General features: G+C 51.0%; 1 long non-coding RNA gene across 1 annotated transcript in view; it reads left to right on the forward strand.

Annotated features, from left to right (window-relative positions):
- Nucleotides 1-506, forward strand: part of LOC138745287 (uncharacterized) — a 40,110-nt gene extending 39,604 nt beyond the window's left edge. The window contains exon 3 of the long non-coding RNA XR_011346139.1: nucleotides 55-506. This is a non-coding gene — a long non-coding RNA (uncharacterized lncRNA). The remainder of the gene's footprint in view (nucleotides 1-54) is intronic.
- Nucleotides 507-6,000: the final 5,494 nt, after the last annotated feature.

The following is a 6,000-nucleotide window of genomic DNA, read 5'->3' on the forward strand; positions in this document are numbered from 1 at the left end:
ATCGTGATCAGGCCTCGGAGACAGCATCTCTATCACTCGTATTTCTCTTCCCAGGAGAAGGAGCGATCTCAGAGACAAGACACGAGTCCAGAAGAACATTGCAGCCCAGCTGAACAGAGGACGGACAACATCCTGATGGCCTGAACCCCTCCCCTTCTCCCTCTGGCCCTGCCAACTCCATTCCCCACTTCTTCCATATCCCTTCACCCACTTCCCCCACCCATTTCTCCCCTACCTCTCCTCCATTCCAACCCCCTCCCACTCACCTTCCCCTTCACCTACCCTCACACCTATGCCCTAAACTCAGCCCTCCTCCCTTCACCTCCCCTTCCCCTCTCCTTTGCCCCTCCCCTTCGCCTCCTAACCTTCCCCTCCTCCCCTTCCCCTCCTTCCCTTCCCCTCCCCTTCCTACCCCTAACTTAGGGGAAGGAGGGATAGGGGAAGGGGGTAGGAGAAAGGAGGTAGTGAGAGGGTAGGGGTAGGTAATGGGGTAGTGGTAGGGGGTGCAGGTATGGGGTAGGATTAGGGGAAGGGGGTAGGTGTAGAGGATAGGGGTAGGGTTTAGGTTAGGGTTGGGGAAGGTGGGTAGAATTAAGATAAGGGTCAAGGACGGGTAGAGGTACAGTTAGGTTTAGGGTTAGGAGATGTGGGCTCGGGTTAGGTCGAGGTTTAGGGTTAGGTTTAGAGTTCAGGGCAGTGGGCTTGTGATATGTTTAGGGGAAGGGGGTAGGAGTAGGAGGTAGAGGTGGGGTGTGAGTTGGGGTTTGGGGAAGGTGGGTAGGATTAGGGTTGGGTTTAGGGGACACCGTAGGGATAGGGTTAGGGGACAGAGTAGAAATAAGAGTTAGGGTTGGGGACATGGTGTAGTATTTAAGGGTATCGGTAGTGTTAACGTTAAGGATAGAGTTTGTTAGGGGTTAGGGTAAGGTTGGGGAGGGGAGCGGGGGAGGCGAGCAGGGCACGGGAAATGGGGCGGTGATGGGGGAGGGGAATGGGCATGGGAATGAGGAGGGGTACGGTGTAGAGGAAATGGGAGGTGAATGGAGGAAGGCATCGCTACCCCCTCCCCTCCCCCTCCCTTCCCCCACATTATCCCTGCCTCCTCTCCTCCTTCCAGAGGAAGCCGGACCTCATACCGGCCAGAACCTCCCTGTAATTTCAGAGCCTCCGTTTCAGGAAGTGCCTTCGACGCTTGCCGCTGGACAGACATCTTGTCTCTTGATTCATTCTATACCGTTGATATTAAATTTAAAAATGGTTTGGTCTTTTAAAGCTTGAACTCAAAAGGCTGGTCCAGATAGACAACACAGAAACAGGCCCTTCGGCCCCACTCTCCTGCTGGCTGTGCTGTTGTAATCAGTCCATATTCCTCTCCACCTTTTCATTCTTAGCTCCCATCCAGCTCATGTTGCCTTGTCAATCTCACGGTCTGTGGGAAGAAGCTATTTCCCTCCCTGGCTTCTCTGCTTTTATTCCTCCATATCTCCTTCCTGATGGCAGGGGGACAAAGATGCTCTTTGCTAGATATCTGGGAGTCTATTTACAGAGCCCATCCCTGCAAAAAATTCAGGGGTCCCTTTCCTTGAGGTTCCACCCATGTTGCCTCTCCCTCAGCACTCTCTCGTCAGAACTCAATTGCACCCTCCTTCCCCTCCTCTCCCAGGTTTCAGTATCCCCCTGACAATTCCAGTCAGCTGCCATGTCTACACCCTGCCCCACCTGCTATCGAATGCCCTGCATCCTCCTTCCCCATTGGTTTCCTCCTGTTATCAGGCATCAGGATGGACCCCACCCTGTTGAAACTACCCGTATTCTCACTGATCTCTCTGCGCCTCTGCCCTCCATCCAGGGGTCTTGGTTGTCTTGTGGTGATGGTGGAGAACAAAGTACCAACTCAAGGAGATAGGGACCTGTAAGGAGACCCCCAGTTCCAGGAGACAGGGAGAACCACAGAGATGCCCAACTCGGTCAATCAGGTAGAACCCGGTCATCAGGTGCAAGGAGCTCTTGGTACTGCTGCACGTGAGGCAGGTGTGGCCCATCCCCACACCTCCACCCTGTCAATTCCCAAAATACATTTCCTATTCATGTGGGGGTCCAAAATGGATAGAGTCTGGAGGACCATGTACATCGTCAATCAATGGGGGAATAACCCTAACCAGCATGGCTATTGTGTATGGCTGTGCTTCGAAACAAAGTGCAAGGGCACCAAAAGCCACTATGTGCTGAGGTTCTACCTGGCTCAGGTGTTGCGAAAGATTGGTCTGGCCCTGATGCCACACAATGTCCTAGTCAGCAGGACTTTGCCCCATCAACTTCATGGGAATGGTTGCATAGACAAACACTATTGACCACAGGGCCATCAGGCAGTGGTCAGCATGGAATTCCTGCTGACACAGCGACTAGGACTTGATGAGCTACTGTGGGGTGGTCCCCTGAGCAGAGCATCCAGAGACAGACATCCAGAACTGCTGGAAGACCAGAATCTCAGTGAAAGATCCCCTTTGGTCTGCGTGAAACCCAGATAAGAGAAGCAAACACTAGAAGCCCAAAGCAAAGGGAGGAAGGTTTAGGGGCAATATAAGGGGTACTTGTTTTTACACAGAGTTGTGGGTGCCAGGAATGCCTTGCCAGGAGTGGTGATGAAGGCTGAAATATTAGCGGCATTTAAGGGCTTCTTGGACACATGAATGAAGGAAACATAGAAGATAGGAGCAGGAGTAGGTCATTCGACCCTTTGAGCCTGCTCTGCCATTCAACGAGATCATGGCTGATCTTAAAGTTCAGTACCCCATCCCTACCTTCTCTCCATAACCTTTAATACCCTTATACTGAAGAAATATATCTAATTCCCTCTTAAACATATTTAATGAACCTGCCTCTACTGCCCTCTGTGGCAATGAATTCTACAGATTCACCACTCTCTGGGTAAAGAAATTCCTCCTCATCTCCGTCCTAAATGGTTTGCCTATTATCCTCAAACCATGCCCCCGGGTTCTGGATTTTCCCATCCTTGGAAACATCCCATCTGCATCCATTCTGTCCAGTACTGCCAGAATTTTATATGTCTCTATGAGATTCCCTCTCAATCTTCTAAACTCCAGCGAGTACAATCCCAATTTGCGCAATCTTTCCTCATAAGTCATTCCTGCCATTCCAGGTATCAGCCTGGTGAATGCCTCTGCACTCCCTCCATTGCAAGAATGGAGGGTTATGAAGGAGGAAGGGTCTAGTTTTTATTTTGCTTGGAATTGATAGGTCAGCGCAACATCGAGGTCCGAAGGGCATAACTGTTCGACGTTAACCTGCTGGTCTTTTAGCACATGGAGATGTGGGTGAGGGAACGCTGCCCACCGGCCTATTCCAGGTTGCTGAGAGATGTACTGAGGCTTGGTGCAGCCAACACGAGGGCGCTGTGGGGAAGGACTCTCATCCCCCGGGTCTTGAGGGGCGGAGACTAAGGGGAACCCCTTCAACCACAGAGTGCAGGGAGTAACCACAAGGTGTCAAAGTGCTTGAATGATGTTAAACAGAGAACATGAGCAGTGAAGGGAATATAGGCATGCAACACGAGGATGAGAAAAGACGTGGAACAGTTGTCCTCTTGGTCAATAATTTTAGAATAAAGTTAATTTTGGGCTGAAAAAGAGAAAAGCCCGAACTCAGTCAACTTTGTTTCATGAGATACATTCTCCAATCCAGGAAAGCTCCTCTGTACCCGTTCAAATTTAACCTGAGGAAACTGTATTCATGATGGAAACCTCTGCAAACACACAACGGGAACTACGCACAGAGAGACAAATGATACACGTGCAGTCCCTCCCAAAAAAGAAATAAATTCAGTTGAATCAATAGCAGAGTCATGGAGTCTTTGTCTGAGCCGGTCATCCATCATTCTCCATTCTCACTGCTCGCAGGAAGAATCAGTTTCTGGGCCTGGTGCTACTGGCTCCGATATTCCTCGACCTCTTTCCCGACGAGAAGAGCTGCCAAATGCTGTGGGCAGGTGGAAGGGATCCTCGACGACATTGACAATGAACCCGGTTTATCCCAATGATATTTGGGGTGGGTGGGTTGGGGGGACAGAGTCCCCATGATCCTATCTGCCACTCGTGGTCCTGCGGATCATTTTTAAAAAATATTTATAAACTTAAAACCACAACAAATTCACACAATTAATAATAATGCTCATCTAATGTGTAGCATCTATAAAAGAAAGAATAAAGAAACCACCCCCCACCCCCATCCCCAATATCCTACCCCGTTTCACTTCTCTCTTCAACAGAAGTGTCTGCTACAGTGGTGACCTCAGCAGGACCCAGCCCTTCAGTTGGATGTGAAGATCACGGTCCAGGCGGCTCCTCAGATGGTTTGGTTGAAGCTGTCAATGTTCTGGATGTCGCAGCCACACATGGGGTTCAAACAGGCCAAGGACCAGTTCCACCTCCAAGAGATCACCGCTGATGACATCCATTACTCCTCCATGATGTTCTTGCTCATCAGGACATGGCAGCAAGGCTCATCGACTTCTGACATCAGCCTCCCGAGCAAGGCAAATAGGATGCCCTCAAGGAGCTCTTAACCTGCACCTTCAGGCCACGCCTTCATCCTCCATCTCATTCTGTTCCTGCTCTCACTGTCGCATGGCCCAGACAGTCATCCCAACATAACTCCCTTCGTGCTATTTATTTTCAGCTCTCACCAAACGCCCTGGACCCACTTTTCAGGAACTCTTCCCTTTTCCTCCCTATGTCATTGGTATCTCCATGTACCACAACCTCTGGCCCACTTTAGGATGTCTTGGACACCAACAGCAACACCCCAGACACTGGCACCAGGGCGGCACCACCTGGAAAAGGTCCAGGGTCCTAGTCCAACAGTCCTTTTCCTGAGCATCCAGGCAGCAGAGAAATATCAATGGTTGCTCAAAGCAAAATCCTCATTGCGGTGCCCACCAACAAGTTGAGGCACAAGGTTTTGTGGGTCTTTTGGGTTACTGGTGCCAACATATTCCCCATCTCTCCCTGCCCCTCCATCTACTGTACAATGTTGCCCAGAAAAAAAAACTCTCCGCTTCATTGATGACCTGAACAACAAATGGCTTCTTAAATGGCAAAACACGCTGTTGAACACCACTGCCACTGACCACAAGCACCCACCAACCCCTCAAAACTGGAAGACCCTTCGAATGACTTGTCTCTGCCATGAAGACAATTGCCTAGTGGAGCCTTGAGCAAAAGAGGCAAGGCCACCGAGTCCCACACAGCTTCTGGTTCAATTCCCTCCTGGAAGCTGCATCCCGCGACTCCCCATCTGAGTGTCAGATGCTCGCCTGCTCACCACAGAGAACCAGATGGAAGCAGAGACAGTTACACTCCAGCCACACCTCCCCAACATGTGATGGGTTAAATCTGCGGATGCCACTCACAGCGGACCAAAGAAATGGTACATCGCAGACCGCACAGAGGCCAGGTCCGAAGGATTGAGCCACTTGCAAGAACAGATCATGTCCTGCCCGAAAGTGACAGCCTCGCACCTGAATGACCCTGAGAAGAGCTTGGCACCATGGTCTGGGGCAAACCGTTCAACACCCTCGATGCTGGACAGCAGGAAAAAGCTTGGTTTACTGACGGCTCTGGCTGGTGGAGGTGCGAAAAACAGCGGTGTAAGGTGGGAGCGCTCCAGCCCACCACAGATAAAGTACTGACACAAGAGGGTGTGGTGGAGGGGAGAGCCAACTGTCCAAGCTGGCAGCTGTGGCACTGATACGAAAAGGGACAACCAGGCGGGCCCAGGAGCCTCTTTTCCAATTAGTGCCACAGGATTTCTGGGCTGTGCCAAACAAAACGTCAGTGTGGATGGGTTGGCGGCAGGAGACAGGGAGGCAGATCCATGGCTGCCTGCTCTGAGGACAACAGCACTGGCAGATCTTCTGAGAGATGGAACAACAAAAGAATAGTCAGGGTCCACCACGTCGATGGTCACACCTCCAGGAAAACT

The sequence above is a fragment of the Narcine bancroftii genome, chromosome 11 (genome assembly GCF_036971445.1).
Source record: "Narcine bancroftii isolate sNarBan1 chromosome 11, sNarBan1.hap1, whole genome shotgun sequence".
NCBI classification, from domain to species: Eukaryota; Metazoa; Chordata; class Chondrichthyes; order Torpediniformes; family Narcinidae; genus Narcine; species Narcine bancroftii.